The 23,345-nt window shown below is 46.8% G+C and overlaps 1 pseudogene; it reads left to right on the top strand.

The window, feature by feature from the left end:
* The window catches only part of LOC144681137 (polycomb protein SCMH1-like), a 76,773-nt pseudogene that overhangs the window by 33,758 nt on the left and 19,670 nt on the right, over positions 1 to 23,345 (top strand).

The following is a 23,345-nucleotide window of genomic DNA, read 5'->3' as shown; positions in this document are numbered from 1 at the left end:
ATCATCTGCTGCCTAATGGATGACTCCAGAGGCTCATCATCTGCCTTCGGCTAAGCATCGTCCTGGTCTCCAGCAGTCCTCCGATTGCCAGCGCCCTGGGCACTCTCTGCCTCCGCCTGCACCTCAAGCGAGTGTGAAGTGCCCTCGCCAGTGTGCGCCGAGATACTAGCCGCTGCTCTAATGCCCACTGAAGTGTTGGTATCTGCACTGGTGCCTGCATCCGAGAGCAGGTATGACGCAGGTGAAGGTGACACCTGGTGGTCCTCTGGTGTCAGGCGTGGCCCTTCGGGGTCTGCAGATCAGCTGCCTGCTAGCGAACCTAAAAGGGCGGTGAAGGAGATGTCATTAGTTAAAGTCATCAGACTGTCACTGCGCAAGCCAGGCACCCTGGTGAGACAATGGAGATCTGCCTCATGGTGCCCTCGTCTTTCAGTGATCAATGGGCACTCCAGGTTCGAGGCTCCGATCAATGAAGAGACTAAACTAGAATGTTTGCACAATCCGAAACTGTCACCTCTGTGCACTGCACTCTTACCTTTGTCTGACTCCTCCATCCCTCCTCGCCCGGTTGCAATGGGAGTGTGCAGCTCTCCAGCTCAAGGGTGTCCTGCTCGAACCTGTTGAGCAGCAGGAGGTTGGACGGGCCTCTGCCTGTACGTGCCCTCTCAGCTTGGTTATGGCCCGTCTTCTCCTGAAAGGACAGAGGACCACTCTCTACCTGCAGCGCCATTGCAGCCTGGCCAACCCCAGCTAAGGAACACTTCACAGGGCACATCTGAGTTGTGGTCCTCGAGCCGCAAGGCACTCAGTCCAAGCAGCCAGGGCTCACCCCCTTGGCCAGCTCCGGCATCATCGACAGTTGGCACTCAGAATCTAGCACCCCTGAGCTCCACAGGGCGATGGCCAGACCTTAACACTTCTGCACACTGACCCATGCCAACACGGCACTCACCCTTCCTGAGCGCAGCAGGTTATTGAAGCACTTCTGGTACTGCACCCATGTGCGCCGCACAACGCCATGGCTGCTAACCAGGGCTGCCACCTCCTCTCATGCCTTTTTTGTGAGGTGCGGTGGCCTCCTCCTCCTCCCATGTCTGGGGACAAGAGTGTCCCTCCAGGCAGCCACCTCCTCTAGGAGGACAGCGAGGCACTCATCCGAAAAGCCCACCCAACCTGCCCTCCCACCTGGCGTTTGCAGGCGCACCTGACTCCATTGTTGCAACGGCAGACAGACGTCCTTCCCTGGCAGCCTTTCTGGGGCTGCCTGGGCTGTTTTTAAACCGGCCGCCAGATCGCCATTTGGACCCCGCGGCCGACAGGCCCCCGACCCCTGCTCGGCCCTTCCCGGCCAGTGCTGAACTGTGTTTCACGCTGGGTGGGCCTTAATTGACCCGCCAGTGTGAGATTGTGGTCGTGGCCCGATCGCGGGCGGCGGCTGGTTTTGCAGCTGCTCCTGGGCCCGCCTGCCACACCCGCCTGATGAGGGACACATTCTGCCCTTGCTGCCTGATCCAGCTTAGCACCCTCAGCAAGGGAGCTGTGGTATGTGTGAGCGGGGAACGAAACACTGAGGCTCTTCACCAATCGAAGTGAAGAATTCTCACGGAGGCACACAGATTCTAAACCAGGAATTATAAAACAGGAATTATAAATTAATCTCAAATCGTGTGCAGAAGGCAGAATGAAAATTGGAAAAAAATGACGGGGCTGGGACAGAAATATGAGAGGCAGACAAAAAAGTAGAAAAAAATTAATTAAAAAAAAATCAATTCACTAATAATCGCTAATTAACTCCTGAAGGCATGAAACTGCACATTTATAAAGTTAAATTTTCAGGGTCAGAGAAGTTGTTTGGCAGTAGTTATGATTGAATATGGCATTAAAAATTCCCTTGCACCTGAATGCGCCAGCCCTAACCATAACTTTTTCTGCCATGTCTAGTGAGTGAGTGCAGCAATTTCAATTCCCTTACATGGATTTCATTGCCAAGTCTCTCAGCCAGATACTGTTGTAATGCAGCTTGTGGAGGAGCAGGGTTGCTCAGATCACAACTTCTGGGTTTCTGTGTTTCACTGCGCATGTATATGGACTCCAGAAATTGCTGTCCAATTTACTCCACTCCGCTAATAGCCTCACCATTATTTTCAATGCAAAATCCAGAGTGTGTGAAATATCCAGTATTTGATAATGAAAGCAAATAATGAGGAATTAAAGGGATTATTAACAGTTAACTGTGCACTAATTGGTGGGAAACACATCTGGCAGGATATAAAAGATACTGTCATATGCATATTTTTGTTTCCTAGCTCGCTCAGGATTTCCTCCGAGGCTAGGATGATATGTATGTATTAGGCTCACTCATAGCTGTGTCTTTTGCTGCTGGCTAGTAATGAGAATTGACCCTGCCAGTGTCGGTGCCAGTATTGTATGCGTATCCCTGCAGCTTCCAGTCCTTGTGCTCTACAATAATTGAATAAAGCAGGTGCTGTGTAAAATTAATCAAATAATTAAACGGCTGCTTTTAATTTTGTTTTATGGGGGGGTGGGTGGGGTGACTGTCCTTGTAGTGGGGGAAAGCTTGTGTTTACACCTGCAAAAGGAAGGAAAGTGGGAAATGTACCACCACAGTTGAGGAAAGAAAGAGGCTGGATTTTGAAGCGACTGATTAGATGCATCACATTGAGCAAAAAAGAACAATGACCCTGGTCCAGGCATGAGTGTGTGTGTGTGTGTGGTCTGTTCAAGAATGTTGGGGATCACAGCTGGGCCCACTCCTATCCTTACCTGGTGCTTCCACATATAAACACTATACAGCAGGAGTTACTGAACAGCCACTAGCTGGGTTTGGGATGTGGCAGCAGTATTGTATTGTCACTGGACAAGTATTCCAGAGACCCAGGGTAATGATCTGGGGAACAAAAACGGAAAATGCTGGAAAAACTCAGCAGGTCTGGCAGCATCTGTAGAGAGAGAAATAAAGCTAATGTTTCGAATCCATATGACCCTTCTTCAGAGGTGAAGGGAAGTGGAACTGTGATGAAATTTATACTATTTAAGTGGGGTGGGGCGGGTGGAGCTGGATAGAAAATAGGACAGAAGGGGGGATAAAAAAGGGGATAAAACCATACATAAATGAATAAAATAAAAATAAGCAGATTAAAAAATAATGAATGTAGAAAAAAGGGGATTAAAAAAAGGGGGTGGGGATGGAGGAGAGAGTTCATGATCTGAAGTTGTTGAACTAAATGTTAATTCCGGAAGGCTGTAAAGTGCCTAGTCGGAAGATGAGGTGCTGTTCCTCCAGTTTGTGTTGAGCTTCACTGGAACATTGCAGCAGGCCAAGGACGGACATGTGGGCATGAGAGCAGGGTGGGATGTTGAAATGGCAAGCGACTGGGAGGTCTGGGTCATGCTTGTGGACAGACCGAAGGTGTTCCGCAAAGCGGTCACCCAGTCTGCATTTGGACTCTCTAATGTAGAGGAGACCACATTGGGAGCAGTGAATGCAGTAGAGTAAATTGAAGGAGGTGCATGTGAAGCGCTGCTTCATCTGAAAGGAGTGTTTGGGCCCTTGGATGGTGAGGAGGGAGGAGGTAAAGGGGCAGGTGTTGCACCTTCTGCGATTGCATGGAAAGGTGCCATGGGAAGGGGATGAGGTATTGGGGGTGATGGAGGACTGGATCAAGGTGTCCTAGAGAGAACGGTCCCTATGGGATGCTGGCAGGCGGGGGTGAGGGGAAGGTGTATTTGGTGGTGTATTTGCTGGAAATGACGGAGGATGACCCTTTGAATGTGGAGGCTGGTGGAGTGAAAAGTGAGGACAAGAGGGACCCTTTCATGGTTCTAGGAGGGAGGGGAAGTTGTGAGGGCAGAGGCGCGGGAGGTGGGTTGGACATGGTTGAGGGCCCTGTCAACCACCGTGGGTGGGAAACCTTGGTTAAGGAAGACATGTCAGAAGCACTGTTTTGGAAAGTGGCATCATCGGAACAGATGCGACAGAGGTGAAGGAACTGAGAGAATGGAATGGAGTCCTTACAGGAAGCGGGGTGTGAGGAGCTGTAGTCGAGGTAGCTTTGGGAGTCAGTAGGCTTAAAATGAATATTGGCGGACAGTCTATCACCAGAAATAGAGAAAGAGAGGCCAAAGAAGGGAAAGGAAGTGTTGGAGATGAACTATGTGAAGGTGATGGAGGGGTGGAAATTGGAAGCAAAATTGATAAATTTTTCCAGGTCCAGATGAGAGCATGAAGCAGCACCGAAACAGTTATTGATGTACTGAAAAAAGAGTTGTGGGAGGCGGCCTGAGTAGGACTGGAACAAGGAATGTTCCACATACCCCATAAAGAGACAGGCATAACTGGGACCCATGCGGGTACCTATAGCCACATCTTTCATTTGGAAGAAGTGAGACAAGTTTAAGAAGAAATTGTTCAGTGAGAGAACAAGCTCAGCCAGACGGAGGACGGTGGATGGCGATTTCGGGCCTCTGTTCAAGGAAGAAGCGGAGATCCCTCAGACCATCCTGGTGGGGGATGGAGCTGTGGAGAGATTGGACATCCATGGTGAAGAGGAGGTGGTTAGGGCCAGGGAACTGGAAATTGTTGATATGACGCAGGGCATCAGAGGAGTCGCGGATGGAAGTGGGAAGAGACTGGAAAAGAGGAGAGAGAACGGAGTCAAAATAGGAAGAAACGAGTTCCATGGGGCAGGAACAGGCTGACATGATCGATCTACCAGGACAGTCCTGTTTGTGAATTTTGGGGAGGAGCTAGAAGCGGGCTGTCCTCGGTTGGGAGACTATGAGGTTGAACGCTGTGGAGGGAAGATCCCCAGAGGAGATGAGGTCAGTGACAGTCCTGGAAACAGTGGCTTGATGTTCGGTGGTGGGGTCATGGTCCAGGGGGAGGTAGGAGGAAGTGTCTGAGAGTTGGTGCTCAGCCTCTGCGTGGTAGAGGTCAGTACGCCAGACAACAACAGCACCACCCTTGTCGCCAGGTTTGATAACAGAGTCAGGGTTGGACCTGAGAGAACGGAGTGTGGTGAGTTCAGAAGGACACAGGTTAGAGTGGGTGAGAGCAGCAGAGAAATTGAGACGGCTGATGTCACGCCAACAGTTCTCAGTGAAAAGATCAAGAGCAGGTAAGAGGCCAGAGGGAGGGGTCTAGGTGGAGGGAGAATATTGGAGGTGGGTGAAAGGATCCGTTGAACGGGGGGAGGATCCCTGCCCAAAGAAGTGAGCATGGAGATGAAAGTGGCAGAAGAAGAGTTCAGCAGCATGCTTAGCCTGAAATTCATTGAGATGAGGATGTAAGGGTATGAAACTGAGTAATGATCTGGGGACCCAGGTTCAAATCTCACCACAGCAGATGGTGAAAAAGCCAGCATCTGGAATTAATAGTCTGATGATGACCATGAAACCATTGCTGATTGTCATAAAACCCATCTGGTTCACTAATATTCTTTAGGAAAGGAAATCTGCAGTCCTTACCTGGTCTGGCCTACATGTCACTCCAGACCCGCAGCAATGTGATTGACTCTTAAGTGCCCTCGGAACAAGGGTAAATAGGGATGGGACAAATGGACGAACAAAAAAATGTAAATGTGTTAGAAGCAGTTCAGGGAAGGTTTACTAAGCTAATACCAGGAATGGATGGGTTGTCTTATCAGGACAGCTTGGGCCTGTATCCGCTGGAGTTCAGAAGAGCAAGAGGTGACTAATTTGAAACCTTTAAGATCCTGAGGGGTCTTGATGGAGTGGATGTGGAGAAGATGTTTCCTTTTGTGGGAGAATCTAGAACTAGGGTCCATGGTTTAAAAATAAGGGGTCACTCATTTAAAACAGAGATGAGGAGAAATTTTTTCTCAGAGGGCCGTGAGTCTTTGGAACTCTCTTCCTCAAAAGGCAGTGGAAGCAGAGTCTTTGAATATTTTTAAGGCAAAGTTAGATAGATTCTTGATTAACAAGGGAGGGAAAGGTTATTGGGGGTAGGCAGGAGGTTGCAGTCAAATCAGCCATGATCTTATTAAATGGCAGAGCAGGCTTGACAGGCCAAGTGGCCCACTCCTGCTGCTAGTTCGTTAGTTGGTATGTATGTAGCTTTGCCTCTTTCCTAACACAGGAGTGCTGAGCTCAACTGAAGTGCCTTTACTACTGCCTCAGCAGAGCTTAGTCACTAAGCTGGAGGGCTTCCTGATTCGTGTGGTTTAATACCACATTGGATAAATCAATTGAGCCAGTGGGCACAAAACATTTTATCCCTCCCCCCCAACCCCAAAGTGCACAACCTCACATTTTCTCACATTATATTCCATCTGTCAAGTTTTTGCCTACTCACTTAGTCTATCTATATCCCTCTGTAGACTCCTTGTGTCACCCTCAGCACTTGCCTTCTCATCTATTTTTGTGTCATCCGCAAACTTGGTGATAGTACATTCACTTCCCTCATCTAAATCATTAATATATATTATAAATAATTGAGGCCCCAGCACTGATCACTGTGGCACTCCACTAGTTACAGGAATCCATCCCGAAAATGCCCTCTGTATCCCAACTCTCTATTTTCTATTAGTTAGCCAATCCTCTATCCATGCTAATATACTACCCGTAACACCATAGGCTCTTATCTTATTAAGTAGCCTTATGTGCGTTACCTTATCGAATGGCTTTTGGAAATCCAAATATATTACATCTACTGGTTCCCCTTTATCCTGCTCGTTACCTCCTCAAAGAATTCTAATAACTTTGTTAGGTATGAGTTCCCATTCATGAAGCCATGGTGACTCTGCTTGCTTAGATTATGTATTTCTAAATGCTCTGCTATTACATCCTTTACAATGGACTCCAACATTTTCCCAATGACAGATGTTAAGCTAACTGGCCTATAGTTACCTGTTTTTTGTCTCCCTCCCGTTTTGAATAAGGGTGTTACATTGGCCATTCTCTAATCCTCTGGGACCTTTCCGGAAGTTAAGGATCCTTGGGAGATTACTACCAGTACATCCACTATCTCTGTAGCTACTTCCTTTAATATCCTAGGATGCAACCGATCAGGTCCAGGGGACATATCGGTCTTTAGCCCCGTTAGTTTCCCTCATACTTTTTCTCTAGTGATAGTTATTGTATTTATTTCCTCCCCCACTTTTGCCCCTTATGTATTTAGTATTTTTGGAATGCTATTAGTGTCTTCTATCATGAAGACTGAAGCAAAGTATTTATTCAACTCCTCTGCCATTTCCTGGTTCCCCATTATTATTTCCCCACCCTCATTCTCTAAGGGGCCTATGTTCACTTTGGCCTCTCTCTTCCTTTTTATACGTTTAAAGAAGCTCTTACTGTCCATTTTTATATTACTTGCTAGTTTACCCTCAAAGTTTATTTTCTCCCTCTTTATTATTTTTTGGTCACCTTTTGTTGGTTTTTAAAACTGTCCCAATCCTCTGGCTTACCACTAATCTTTGCCACATTGCATGTTTTTTCTTTCAATTTGATACTGTCCTTAACTTCCTTGGTTAACCATGGTTGGTTTATCCCCTTCCTTGAATCCTTCTTCCTCACTGGGATATATCTTTGTTGAGAGTCACGAACTATTTTCTTAAACGTCTGTCATTGTTCCTCAACCCTCTTTACCGCTAAACTGCTTTCCCAGTCCACTCCAGCCAACCCTGCCTTCATTCCATTATATTTACCCTTATTTAAGTTTAGCACAGTTGTTTCCGACCCAAGTTTCTCACTCTCGAACTGAATGCTAAATTCTACCATATAATGGTTATTGTTTCCTAGGGAACCCTTTACTCTGAGATCATTTGTTAAACCTGCCTCACAGCCTCAAACCTGGAGTCCCCATTGATCATTGAAAGACGATGGTATCATGATGCAGATCTCCATTGTCTTACCAGGATACCTGGCTTGCACAGTGACAGTGTGATGACTTTAAATAAGGACATGTCCTTGTTCTTCCTTTTACATTCTCCAGCACACACTCGCTCTCTGGACCCCAAAGGGCCACCCCTGATGCCAGAGGACCACCGGGTTTCATTTGTGCCTGTGTCACATCCGCTCTCTGAACCAGCCACCAGTGCAGATACCAGCACCTGGGTGGGCATTAGATCGGTGGCTATAATGTCAGTGTACTTCCAACTCGCTTGAGGTGCAGGCAGAGGCAGAGAGTGCCCAGGGTGCCGACAGTTAGAGGACTGGGGACCAGGATGATAACCAGTTGAAGGCTGATGATGAGCCTCTGGAGTCATCCATTAGGCAGCAGATCCTGGATGTCCAGTGGGATTTGTGGGAGGACCTGGCAGAGATCCATGAGGGTTTGTGTGCCATGATCTCCGTTGTGGAGGAGTCCATGCAAAACATGAGCACTGCATTGACCCTCATGGCCAAGTGCACTGCCTCCTCCATTGAGAGAGTGGTGACTCTCATGGAGAGGCAGCTCCAGGGACAGAATGAGGGGGTGCTATGGTTGCACTCGGACCTGCAAACCCTCACACAGGCAGTGACCTCAGGTGGTCGGTGGTGGTGTGGGAGATGAATGAGGCACCCAGTATCCCAGCTAGGTGCTCGTCCATGAATGGTGAGCAGGAAGGTCCAGAGCGCCCTCACATTGGTGCACGAGCTGCCTGTCATCTCTGCAGGCTCCTCTCAGAGCTCTCTGGATGGCAGCAGCTCCACTGGCCCTCCGCCAGTGACCGTGGCATCCGATGAGGCCGCGATAACTGGGGAGTTGCCAGCCATGGCACATGCTGCTACCCTCCCAGGCGGGGCCAGCACAGACTCCACTGGCCAGTGGACGACCGCCAAGATTATCAACAAGCCAGCAGAGCCAGTAGGCTGTCACCAATGCCGGTGCCGGCAAGGGCGGGGGGCATGGGTGGTGCACCAAGACATAGCACTCAGAAATGTAGGTTTAAGGCACAATGAACACAGGAGGGGCAGTTCATGCGTCATTTTTTTGTTCATTTATGTTTGGTTTATATGTCTGCTGGGTGGACATCAACATTAGTAATGGTAATGTCATAATGATTTCAATGTGACAGTAACACTAAATGTGCTTTGGTTCTGATGGCCTGATTATGCTTCACCTTTTTTCTTTCTGGTAAGGGCTAAGCCAGTATGTAATGCTGGACGTGAGTAGGTCAATAATTTTTGCACAGGCATTAAGTGGACTTTAGGTGCAAATGAAAGGGCCCTTTCAGACACCCGGGAATGGTGGCGGCAGCCCTGGCATGAAGTAGGAATGGATATTTGGTAGCCCAGCTGACGGAGCGTTGGATCAAGGCGTCCCTGGTGTCCCTGCCTCCCTGGAGGTTATTGAGGTCTGCCTCCATATCCTCAGCACTCCCCTCACCATGCTTCTCTTCTAACTCACCACTGGATTCATCATTTGTGGCCTGTGTGTCAATATCCTTCTCCTCCAATGGGTCCCGCTTGCCAGTGCCAGATTGTGGAGAGTGCAGCATGCGACCGCTATCGGTGACACCCACACTGGGGGGTATTGTTGTCCACCCCCTCAACAGTTGAGGCATCAGAAGCGCACCTTGAGAAGTCCTATGGTCCTCTCTACCACCGCCCTTGTGCAGGCATAATTCATATTGTAACGCTTCTCTGCCTCTATTCGTGGGTGGTGGAGAGGCGTCATGAGCCACCTTTTCAAGGGAAAGCCCTTGTCACCCAGCAGCCATCCATCCAGTCGGGCTGGAGCACTGAAGACACTCAGCTCGTGGGAGTGTCTCAGGATGTAGGCGTCATGAGAGCTCCTGTCACCAGCTTGACGCAACTGTGGCCAGCTGATTGGGAGAGTCCATACGAATCCCCCACTGACCCCTGAAAAGAGCCTGAGGCATAGGAGCTGAGGGTCACCATGACTTTCAGAGCCACTGGCTCACATCCACCCACACAATCAGAGCTGATCTCAGTGCCAATCATCTGATAAATGGAGGTCATGGTCTCCTTTGAGAGATGGAGCCTCCTTCGGCATTGCACCTTGGACATATTGAGGTAGCTGCATCGCCTGTAAACCCTGGCAGCAGGACAGTAACGTCTTCTGCGGCCCTTTCTACTGGACTCGCGCCGCATGTGCCTGTGCCTCTCCTCCGACAGGTCTCACCCCTGGAAGTTGCATTGGGACACGTGGCCTCCTCTCCCTTCTGCCCCTCTCTTCCTCCTCAGAGGAGGTGCCACCAGCGGAAACCACAATCCCTATTACCAGGGTAACAGAAGGCTGGCTGACACCTGGAAAGGTCCACACAGACTGAATCCTCCGGGGGCCTTGGAGACACCAATAAGTCCTGAAATGAAGCCTGGAAATGCTAACAATGAAGCTCTGGACAGAGATGAAGCTGACAAGTACCAATAAGCAACCAGCTCCAAATTATCTCCAAAATTCCTCGCTACTCACACAGGCAATGCTGCTGACCCTTTTTATCCCCCCCTTGGACAAGGTTTAGCAAATTGTCGGCTGCCCATTTTGCCTGTATGATGAGCACAATGTCGTACGGGCAATGTAAAATACAGCTTAACTGCCTTTTTAATGGCCTCAGCTGACCCTGTAATCGATGGTGGGCGTGGCTCCAACCCCTGCTCGTGCCTGCTGACCGAAATATTGATGCTCGCCTGATGTCATCATGCGCTATTTTACGCTCAAGCGGCTTGGGCACACGCCTGCCCGCTCAGCAAAAGATTCTGCCCTATGATTCTGTACCTAATATCAAGCTCACAACTAAATAACAGTTGGTCAAAGGTTAGAAAACCAAGATCTTCACAAACTGCATTGTGTTTACAGAAATGAGGTTGTGAGGAAACTTGGTCAGGTGCAGGGTAAAATAATATACATATATCGGGATAGAAGAGTACTGCAAGCCCAGGGCCTCCATTAATAGTGATGTACATGAGGACCTGGGTACAGTGGTCAGACTCTCAGGCACAATTTTCTATCCATCAATTTTAAACTCTTGTGGGCCAGGAACACTGATTTGTAAAATCTACCCCACTGTACATTGCTACATCACAAACATGCAAATTAGGAGCAGGAGTAGGCTACTCGGCCTCTCGAGTCTACTCCGCCATGCAAGATCATGGCTGACCTCATGATTGTAACCTCAACTCCACATCCCCGCCTACCCCCACTAACTTTTCAGCCCCTTATCAAGAATATATCTACCTCTGTTTTGAAAATATTCAAAGCCTCTGCTTCTACCACCTTTTGAGGACAAGTTCCAAAGACTCACAGCCCTCTGAGAGAAAAAAACTCTCTTCATCTCTGTCTTAAATGGGCGACTTTTTATTTTTAGACTCTGACTCGTAGTTCCAAATTCTCCCACGAGAGAAAGCATCCTCTCCACATCCACCCTGTCAAGACCCCTCAGAATCTTATATGTTCCAATCAAGTCACCAAAGGAGACCAATACTGTACCCAGTACTCCAGATGTGGTCTCCCCGATGCCCTATATAACTGATGCATTACCTCCCTACTTTTGTATTCAATTCCCTTCACAATGAACAATAACATTTTATTAGCTTTCCTAATTACTTGCTGTACCTGTGTACTAGCCTTTTGCGATTCATGCACTAGGACACCCGGATCCATCTGCATCTGAGAGCCCTGCAATCTCTCTCCATTTAGATAATATGCTTCTTTTTATTTTTCCTGCTAAAATGGATAATTTCACATTTTCCCACATTATACTCCATTTGCCAGGTTTTTGCCCACTCACTTAACCTATCTATATCCCTTTGTAACCTCCTTATGTCCTCTTCACAACTTACTTTCCTACTTATCTTTGTATCATCAGCAAATTTAGCAACCTTTGGTCCCTTCATTCAAGTCATTTATATAAATTGTAAAGAGTTGAGGCCCCGGCATTATCCCTGTGGCACACCACTTGTTACATCTTGACAACCAGAAAAAGACCCATTTATGCCTACTCTCTGTTTCCTGTTAGCCAGACAATCTTCTATCCATGCCAATATGTTACCCCCTACATCATGAGCGTTTATTTTCCGCAATAACCTTTGATGTGGCACCTTATCAAATGCTTTCTGGAAATCTAAGTATAGTGCATCCACCTTTATCCATAGCATATGTTACTTCTTCAAAGAACTCCAATAAATTGGTTAAACATGATTTCCCTTTCACAAAACCATGTTGACTCTGCCTGGTTACATTGAATCTTTCCAAGTGCCCTGCTATAACGTATTTAATATTAGTTTCTAGCATTTTCCCTATGACAGATGTTAAGCTAACTGGCCTGTAGTTTCCTGCTTTCTGTCTCCCTTTTTGAACAAAGGAGTTACATTTGCTATTTTTCCCAGCTAATGGAACTTTCCCCAAATCTAGGGAATTTTGGAAAATTAAAACCAATGCATCAACTATCTCACTAGTCTCTTCTTTTAAGGCCCCAGGATGAAATCCAGCAGGACCCAGGGACTTGTCAGCCCACAGCACCAACAATTTGCTTAGTACCACTTCCCTAGTGATTGTAATTTTCCAGAGTTCCTCCCTCCCTTCCATTTCCTGATTTACAGCTATTTCTGGGATGTTACTTGTATCCTCTATAGTGATGCCCGATGCAAAACACCTGTTCAATTCATCTGTCACCTCCTTATTTTCCATTATTAGTTCCCCAGACTCACTTTCTATAGGACCAACACTCACTTTGTTAACTTTTCTTTTTTAAATATCTATAGAAACTTTTACTATTTGTTTCTGTATTTCTAGCTAATCTCTCATATTCTATCTTGTGCCTGCTTATTAATCTTTTAGTCATTTAATCCTAAACTACTGGGAGTGATGCAGTCACATGTATATTATATTATATAGGCAAACTATATAAACCTCTAAGTTGGAGAAACTAACACTAGTGAACTGGAATGTGCCCCCCAATGACCTTGTTAACAAATTGCCACCTGAAGCAATCCACTTGAGGATGCATAATTTCTGGGAAACAGTGGTTTAAACATTAATAATACTAACCATAAAAATGTAACCAAATGACTCTTGAAATGGCCCTTCCTTCCCCTAGGTGTATTAATAATTAATAACAAGTTGATAATGATTACTCTATGTGGCGACCTGTGTGGCCTCTTATCTACCTCATCGTGTGTATACAATAGGACCATAACGCTGATGCTTTCCAACTTGTTAACATAGGAAAGAGCCTCAACAACAGTCTATAAGTCAGTGTAACCCTTTGGGAGGCTTGGGTATTTTTCTCAGACTTTTCTGATCCTTCCGTTCCTCACGCATGTTCCCCTCCACCCGCTCCTGCCAATAAAAAAAATGTTAGGTAATGGCCCCAATACCTGCAGCAAAGGTACAAGGGAGCATGGTAGCATGTGTCAAACCCTGCAAAGCCGAGGACATGGAGTTCCTGACGCATTTAGTGGCAGGAATGCATTAGAATTTTTTCCTTCCGTTTCCCACTAGGCAGCTGGCCATATTGACAAGGTGGCTGGCTGCTGAGTGGTAAACCTACCGACAGGAACATCCAGCGACTCTCGGGTGTGGCCCCTGGAAATCGGGGGGGGCGGGGTGGGGGGGGCTGGTGTAGAGAGCTAGAAATTGGAACCCTTGGGAGCAAGAGCTGGAAAATTGGAGCTTAGGTCTGCGGGAGGTTGTCAAACGCACATGTGGAGAGAGATGTTATGATCGACAGAAGGTGGTGGGGTGGGGGGGATGCGGGGGTGGGGGGGGCCTGAAGGCTTCCCGAGGGGCAGGGAGCACTGCTGCTCCTCCTGGCCCACCACAGGTGCTGAGAAAGGTACTTAAATTCTTGAACCATCATCTCCCACTTCTCTTTTACTGCTGGTTTCCTAGCAAACCCATGAGCCAACAGTTAAATTTAAATCAAGCTTCCTATTTTGCTGTGGGAATCTGATTTGAATATGCTAAAGAAGTTTTCAACCTCTCCCCTGTGGGATACTTGCATGATATGAACATTGCTGCTGTAAAAACCTCAATGAGTGCCTATGGAGCAGGTTGGGAGGGGCATTCCCAATTTAAAATATTTAACCCCCCCCCACCCACCGCCCCAACCCTCTCGCTCCCTTTGTGGGGGGTGTTGATATCGAGGTCACAATTCCGTTTTCTAAGTGCTGGTGGCAGGCATGGAAAACATGTGCAATTCTCGGGCAGGGGAAGCTTTCCAGTTATTAAACCCGCCATCAGCTGACGCTGCAGCAGGTACGGGCCAGCTATAAACGAGTTTCCTGGCAAACAGGGAGGCTCTTCATCATAGCAACGACTTTCTTGCCCAACTCCATTGCCATTAGAAACATAGAAAATAGGAGCAGGAGTAGGCCATTTGGCCCTTTGAGCCTGCTGCAGCATTCAATATGATCATGGCTGATCCCCTATCTCAATGCTGTACTCCAGCACTCTCCCCATACTCCTTGACCCCTTTAGAGTCCAGGAATCAATTCATTTCCTTCTTAAATATATTCAGTGACTTGGTCTCCACAGCCTCCTGTGGTAGAGAATTCCACAGGTTCACCACCCTCTGAGTTTCTCCTTATCTCAGTCCTAAATGGCCTACCCCGTATCCTGAGACTATGACCCCTTGTTCTAGACACCTCAGCCAGAGGATGTGTGTAGAGTGACTTATTAGGCAGGATGTGAAACCTCAATTTCCCAATGGTGGGTTGAAATACAGAAATAAAGTCAATGGTATGTTTGCAGCCTGTCAAGTCTCACACCGGCCTGTGATGGCTTCATACTTGTAACACTGTCCTCTCCTGGATCCCTCTTCCACCCCTCCATACTCCCGACCCCACTCCACCCACTTCCCATCACCCTACCCACTGACTCACCCTTGCCAGCCCTGAGCCTGTGTTCAAGCTGCCATTCTTCTGCTCCCGGCCCTTGTGCCGTAGGGTTAAACAAGGAAAACCGCTGACCTTACACACAGCTGCACAAAGCCGACTGGTACACGCCATCTTTAAACAAATGTGAACCAGGTGCCACAAGATTCTCACGTCCCCATTGACTTTATCTTCAAGGTAGTGGGAGAGACTTCAGTTTAAAAAGAATATGGACAGCGGGAGAGACTTCAGTTTGAAAAAGATTTGGAGAGTGGGAGAGACTTCAGTTTGAAAACGACGTGGAGAGTGGGAGAGACTTCAGTTTGAAAAGGACGTGGAGAGTGGGAGAGACTTCAGTTTGAAAAGGACGTGGAGAGTGGGAGAGACTTCAGTTTGAAAAGGACGTGGAGAGTGGGAGAGACTTCAGTTTGAAAAGGACGTGGAGTGTGGGAGAGACTTCAGTTTGAAAAGGACATGGAGAGCGGGAGAGACTTCAGTTTAAAAAGTGCGAGGAGAGTGGGAGAGACTTTAGTTTTAAAAGTGCGTGGAGAGCGGCAGGGACTTCAGTTTGGGTATCTTGGGTACCTTGCTGGGAGTCAGGGTGGAGCGGACCTGCGGGAGACAGTCGGGAGCTGAGGAGTGCCTATAAGTACAGAGCGGGGATTCGAGTGAGGAGCAGAGCTGAGCAGCGCACTGTTTCACTGTTTCACTGTTTCAGCTGCTGTGAGGCTGCAGTCCTGGAAAAAGATGAAAGCAACTGTGATGTCACAGGAAGCTGGTAAGTTGATTGGCCGGTAAGTGCTCAGTCTAAGGGACAGTGTGTGAGAAACCAGCTTAGGGCAGGCAAATTAAGGTAGATCTATAAATAAAAAGAACTAAAACTTTAAAATAATAAACCAAAATTTGTAAACTTTAAAATTAAAATCAAACAAGAAAGATAAAAAAAGCAGTAAAAATAAAGTAATTAAACAAACATCTAAAACACATACCTTGTACTTGAGAAGCATATAACTTTTAATTGTCAGCGATACTAGCATTCAATAAACACAGTAAATTATAGCATACGTAGGAAGAAAGTAATTAAAGTAAATTAACTAAATAACATAAGTTAGAATGCCAGGACAGGTGCTGTGTTGCAGCTGTGGGATGTGGGAGCTTTTGGACGCCAAGGCGATCCATGAGAAACATGACTGCAGGACGTATGAGCAGCTTGAGGAATTTCGGATTAGGATTATTGATCTGGAAGCTGAAATGCAGATACTGCGCAATATAAAGGAGGGGGAGAAATACCTGGATACTTTATTCCAGAAGACAGTCACACCTCTTAGAAGAGGGTCATCAGTTTTGGTCAGCAGTGAGGGACAGTAGGATGTGACTGTCAGTGAGGCAGGTAATGGGACCGAGCAGGCAGTAGGGGTGAAGCCTCAGACTTTGCAATTGTCAAACAGGTTTGAGGTGCTCACAACCTGTGTGGATGAAAGCGAAGTCTGCAAGGCGGATGAGCTGGCTGGCCATGGCATTGTGGTACAGGAGGTCATTCAAGTGGAGGGAGCAAAGAGGAATGTAGTGGTAGTAAGGGACAGTATAGTGAGGGGGATTGACACTGTTCTCTGCAACAAAGAGCGAGAGTCCAGACGGCTGTGTTGCCTGCCCAATGCCAGGTTTCAAGACATCTGCTCAGGGCTGGAGAGGAACTTGCAGTGGGAGGGGAAGGATCCAGTCGTTGTGGCCCATGTAGGTACCAATGACATAAGGTGGAACTAGGAAAGAGGTTCTGCAAAGTCAGTATGAGGAGTTGGGTACCAAATTAAGAAGCAGAACCTCAAAGGTAATAATCTCTGGATTATTACTTAAACTACGTGCAAATTGGTATAGGGCAAATAAGATTAGAGAGATGAATGTGTGCCTCAAACTGGTGTAGGAGAAGTGGGTTTCGGTTTGTCAGGCACTGGCATCAGTACTGGGGAAAGTGGGGGCTGTACCGTTGGGACAGTTTACACCTGAACCGTGCTGGGACGAGTGTCCTCACAAATCGCATAACTAGGGAAGTAGAGAGAGCTTTGAACTAAACAAGAGGGGTGAGGGATCAAGTTTGGGTAGAGGTAGCAATTCAAGGTGCAGAGTCAAGACAGGAGAGCAAAACAGTAATATGAGAAATGAAGGTCAGAGAATGGCAGGAAGGGACAGAGAGAAAAAAACCTAAGAATACATCAACAGTCAAGACTAGATGCTACAAAGGTAACAAAAACACAAAACTGAAGGCTCTCTATCTGAATACACGTAGCATCCATAACAAAGTAAATTAATTGATAGCCCACATAGAAGTAAATAAATATGATCTAATAGCAAATATGGAGACGTGGCTGCAGGACAAAAGTTATTAGTGGGAGTTGTCTACAGGCCCTCTAACAGTAGCCACAGTGTAGGACAAAGTATTCAAGAGAAAGCATTCTATGTTTGTGATAAAGGGACGGCAATAACCATGGATGATTTTAATCTCCACTTAAATTGGAAAAATCAGATTGGCAGTAGTAGCCTAGATGAGGAGTTCATAGAATGCTTTTGAGATAGTTTCTTAGAGCAGCACGTTCTGGAACCAACCAGAGAGCAGGTTATATTAGATTTGGTATTGTGTAACGTGACAGGATTAATTAATGACTTCAGAGTAAAGGCACCGCTAGGTAGCAGCGACCACAATATGATTGAATTTTACGTCCAGTTTGAAAGGGGTCTAAGACTAGTATCTCAAAATTAAATAAGGGCAACAATGTGGGGATGAAAGCTGAGCTGAGTGAACTGGGAAACTAGGCTAGAGGATAGATCAATAGAGAGGCAGTGGCAGACATTTAAGGGGATATTTCAGAGTATTCAGAATAAGTACATTCGTACTGTAAAGAAAAATTCTAAGGGGAGGACCCACCATCTGTGGTTAAGTAGAGATGTTAAGGAAAGCATTAAACTTAAGGAAAAAGCACACAACTCCACAAAGATGCGTGGCAGGACAGATGATTGTACAGAATATGCAGAGTGGTAGAGAATGACTAAAAGGCTAATCAGGAGAAAGAAATTAGAATATAAGAGGAAGCTAGCTAGAAATGTAAAAACGGATAGCAAGAGTTTCTACAGGTACTTAAAACGGAAAAGAGTAAGTATAATGACTGCTGGTCCCCTAGAGAGTAACAATGGGGAGTTAATAGCAGATAGTAAGGAAATGGTGGAAGAAATGAGCAAACATTCTGCTTCTGTGTTTATTATAGAGGATACAAAAAACATTCTAGTAATAGCTGCAAATCAGGAGGTGACTGGGAGAGAGGAACTTGGTGAAATGGAAATCACTAGGGAAACGGTACAGAGCAAATTGATGGAGCTGCGGGCTGGCAAGTCTCTGGGTCCCAGTGGACCACATCCTAGGGTCTTAAAAGAAATGGCTAATGAGGTAGTCGATGCACTGGTGTTAATTTTCCAAAATTCGCTAGATTTTGGAGGGGTTCCATCAGACTGGAAAGTAGCAAAAACAACCCCTTTATTCAAGAAGGGAGGGAGACAGAAAACAGAATATCAGGCTTTATGTCTGTCGTGGGGAAGTTATTAGAATCGATCATTAAGAAGGTTATAGCTGGGCACTTAGAAGAGCACAAGGCAATTGAGAAGAGTCAGCATGGTTTTGTGAAAGGAAAATCATGTTTAACCAATTTATTGGAGTTTTTTGAAGGAGTAACCTGCGCAGTAGATAAAGGGGAGCCTGTAGACATTCTGTACTTGGATTTCCAGAAGGCATTTGATAAGGTGCCACATCAAAGATTATTACGGAGAATAAAAGCGCATGGTGTAGTGGATAACATACTAGCATGGATAGAAGATTGGCTGGCTGGCAGATAGCAAAGTATGCATAAATGGGTCTTTTTTTCTGATTGGCAAGATGTGACGAGTGGCATCCCACAGGGGTCTGTACTAGGCCCTCAGCTTTTTACGCTTTACAGCAATGACTTAAGGGCAGTCACTCTCACCTCACCTCTGGAGTTCAGTTCTTTTCTCTGAATGTTTAGTTGGAGGAAATTTCTGCTCATCCAGTACTGGGCAGCTCACTACTGAAAGAATGTCATATTGATTTCAGTATGTAAAGCCTTACACATTTTCCTTATTTTAATCCTTGATTTGTAAACCTAATGCCTCTTAATATTTCTGTGTTTTCAAAGGCTCAGACTCAATGTTTCCTATTGGCCGATGTTTCTTCTGAAAACACTAAGTGGAGCAGAGATGACACCAGCAAGAATTTTTCTGAAGGTATGGTTTGTTACATTTATTACTCAGCTCTAAACCATGTCAATTAAGTTGTCCCGTGACACTATGGCTGGTATTTTACTGCCCTGTTGGTGTCGGGCATCATGGCGGGTGGGGAGGGGTACAACATGGCAAGAAGGCCAATAATCGGTTTCACGCTGCCATGAAACCGGTTTGCGATTGTCCGCTCTACCTGTCAATGGCGGGCTGTGTTTCCCACTGCTGCACATTGGGAACCTAATTTCAATACTTTAGCATCTCATTGTAATCCTTTCTTGCCAGAATCATCCCCCCACATCAAATTTACCACCCATGTCAGCATGACTTCAGAACGGCGTGCTTCACGGCTCACTTTAAAAGTTGTGCACCTGGCAGCCTGAACTTTGAGGGGAATTCGGAGGTAAGCGCACGCAACCTTGCACAGCGCTCGTCAGCATCACCCGTAGGACGTTAAGGATGAGGCGCTGCGCATTCGCGGGGCACAGGTAAGTCGCTTTTTCCAGGCTGGCTTTCAGTGCAGTGCTGGGGCAAGGGCTCCAGTGCGGGTCAGACCAGCCGGGGGTGGAGGGGTGGGGGCCAAGGCAGCACAGACAGACTGAAGGAAAGACTCAAGTAGAAGTCAGGGGCTGGGACGCAAGGCATCGCAGACTGAAGGAAGTACTCAAGCACATGTTGGGGGAAGTGTGGGGGTGGTGGGGGTGGGGAGGGGCGGGTGGAGGTGGAGGGAAGCAGTCACACACTTGGAATAGTTTGTCAAAAGTGAGCATTCTTCTGCAGTTGAGACCGTTCAGCTGCAGCTCCATTGACATGCTTGGAGTTGGGCCTCTGAAGCTTTTCTATCCACTCAAACAACACAACAGCATGAAAGTGCCACCAAATGCTCCAGAACCTTTCACTCCTTGGGTGTAGACTGCAATTTTTTGTGTATTTTAGGGAGCAGCAGAACAATCGGCCGACTGGGCAAGTTGTACAATCCCCTCGCGTAAAGGTTGCCATGGCACAGTCACTGGTGGAGGCGCTCACAACCCCTTGCAATGTCTTTATTAAGGACCAGTATCCCTCATGGTTCAAGCTAACAGCGCAGCCTTGCAGTGTGGGTTAGGAGAATGCCTGCACCTGAGCTGAGAGCACAGCATGCAGTCCAGTGGCCGAAGCTGCCACCAATCGGTCATGTGGAGTGCGGCAGAGGTGGGTGGGGTTTCAGACAGCCATTGAGTGCACTACACACTGGCCATCCAAGTGGTGGCCAGCACTCTCCTGCATGCATGAAGGGCCTTCAGACTTAACCAAGAGAGGTTCTTCAGACACATATGCTAACCCACATGCCTCTCTCTTTGATCCTGCAGGTGGAGAACATCAGGATCATGGAGCCTGGTGATTAACAGTATGCCTCATGGCTTATAGAGAACAGAGAAGTAGAAGAAGGGATTGGCGGGGGTCTGGCTTGGCAAAGGGAAGAGTACCTCCCTTAGATGAAGGGGTGGCAGGGTCTGCTGCACAGGCAGCTGAAGATCCACAGTGAGCCATCACTCATAGACTCATAGATGTCTACAGCACAGAAGGCGGCCATTCGGCCCATCATGTCTGCATCCGTCAACAAAGATCTGACTACATTAATCCCATTTTCAAGCACTTGGCCAATAGCCATGGAGGCTATGGCAACGCAAGTGAATATCTAAATACTTCTTAAATGTTACGAGAGTTTCTGACTCAACCACCCTTTCAGGTAGTGAGTTCCAGGCTACCACCACCCTCTGGGTGAAAAACATTCTCCTCAAGCCCCCTCTTAGCCTTCTACCTCTTACCTTAAATCTATGCCCCCTGGTTATTGACCCCTCTACTAATGGAAAAAGTGCCTTCCTATCCACGCTATCAATGCCCCTCATAATCTTATATGCCTCTATCAGGTCCCCTCTCAACCTTCGTTCCTCCAAGGGAAACAAACCCAGCCTATCCAATCTATCCTCATAGCTCAGATCCTCCAGCCCAGGCAGCATCCTGGTAAATCTCCTCTACACCCTCTCCAGTGCAATCACATCCTTCCTATAATGTGGTGACCAGAACTGCAAGTACTCCAGTTATGGTCCAATCAGCATTTTATACAGTTTCAGCATAACCTCCCTGCTCTTGTATTCTATGCCTTGGTTAATAAAGGCAAGTATCCCAGATGCCTTCTTAACCACCTTATCTACTTGCCTTGCTACCTTCAGGGATCTGTGGATATGCACACCAATGTCCCTCTGATCTTCAGTACCTTCCAGGGTCCTACTATTCACAGTGTAATCCCTTGCCTTGTTAGCCCTCCCCAAGTGCATTATCTCACACTTTTCCGGGTTGAACTCTATTTGTCACTGCTCTGCCCACCTGATCAGTCCATTAATATCATTCTGCAATTTACCATCTTCCTCACTATTTACCACCCTACCAATTTTCGTGTCATCCGCAAACTTCTTGATCATACCCCCTACATTTAAGTGCAAATCATTTATATACTCCACAAACAGCAAGGGCCCCAGTACTGAGCCCTGCAGAACCCCACTGGAAACATACTTCCAGTCACAGAAACATCCCTCTACCATCACCAAAACAAAAACATAATTACCTGGAAAAACTCAGCAGGTCTGGCAGCATCGGTGGAGAAGAAAAGAGTCGACGTTTCGAGTCCTCACGACCCTTCAACAGAACTGTTCAACAGAACTGTTGTTCAGTGACATAACATCCATAACATCCTTGACCCTGGCACCTGGGAGGCAACATACCATCCTGGAGTCACGTCTATGGCTACAGAAGTGCCTGTCTCCTCCCCTCACTAACGAATCCCCTACCACTGTTGCCCTTCCACACTTCTTCCTCCCCTCCTGTGCAGCTGGACCACCCACAGTGCCATGGCCTTTGCTCTGGCTGGTCTCCACAGAGGACCCATCACTGTCACCATTTTCCAAGGCCGAAAAACAGTTTGCGAGCATGATACTCGAGGGATTCCCTCACTATCTGCCTGGTCCCCTTCTTCTGTCTGGCGGTCACCCATTCCCTCTCTGCTTGCATTTTCTTAAGCTGTGGGGTGACCACATCCTGAAACGTGCTATCCATGAACCTCTCAGCCTCGTGAATGCACTGTAGTGCCCCCAGCTGCTGCTCAAGCTCCAAAACCTGGAATTCGAGTTGCTCCAGTTGGAGCATGGTCATCCAGACCGCCAAGAGCATCTAGGATTTTCCACAAAGCACAGGACGTGCAAACTACGGGACTGAGCTTCCCAGACACATTTTAACTAAATAAATTGTGGACCCTTGCTTTTATTTTACCTCTACTCCTACTTGAGTACAGACTAGATGCTAGATCCTCTAGATAGACTAGATCCCCTAGGTGCTGCTGACTGCCTGTCCCAGGGTACTCCTCTCGCACTCTCCTGTAGGAAATCCAGTTGTTGCATTTAAAGCGACCCTAATAGCAAATAACAAGAATGAAATTCCCTCATCCCAATTCTGTGGATAATCCCGATTATACACCCTCATCATAGTTTTTAAAGTTTGATGCCATCTTTCCAAAGCCCCTTATGACTCAGGATGATAAGCTGTTGACTTAAACTGTTTTATGCTCAAACTGTTCATTACTTCCTTAAACAATTGTGATATGAAATTTGAACCCTGATCTGATTGTATTTCTTTAGGTAAAACATATCTTGTAAAATATTTATTTAATTCTTCCACAATTTTCTTTGTCGTAATATTTCTCAAAGGTATTGCTTCAGGAAATCTGGTAGACACATCCATTATTGTCAGTAAGTACTGATTTCCACTTTTAGCCTTAGGGAGGGATCCTACTCAATTAATCATGACTCTAGTAAAAGGTGCTTCAAATGCTGGAATGGGAATTAAAGGTGCCAGCTTAATCACTGCTTGTGGTTTTCCTATCACCTGCCATGTGTGACATGTTCTATAGAGTTTGACTATATCCCTTTTCAATCCAGGCCAAAAAAAGGTTTTTGTGTTTTCGCCTGTGTCTTTCTAATTCCTAAATGTCCCCCCATTGAAATTTCATGGGCTATCCTCAGAATCTCATTTTTATGTCCAAATGATATTACAATCTGTTGCACCACCCTCCTGCTTTCATATTTCACCCCTTTCCTATTTCTACTTAGTTCTGTTGAAGAGTGATGAGGACTCGAAACGTCAACTTTGCTCTTCTCCGCTGATGTTGCCAGACCTGCTGAGTTTTTCCAGGTATTTCTGTTTTTGCTCCAGTTTTCATTTGCTGAAGCATGATA

Source organism: Cetorhinus maximus, chromosome 5 (assembly GCF_964194155.1).
Source record: "Cetorhinus maximus chromosome 5, sCetMax3.hap1.1, whole genome shotgun sequence".
Lineage (NCBI taxonomy): Eukaryota > Metazoa > Chordata > Chondrichthyes > Lamniformes > Cetorhinidae > Cetorhinus > Cetorhinus maximus.
This window is presented reverse-complemented; position numbering and strand designations above follow the sequence as displayed.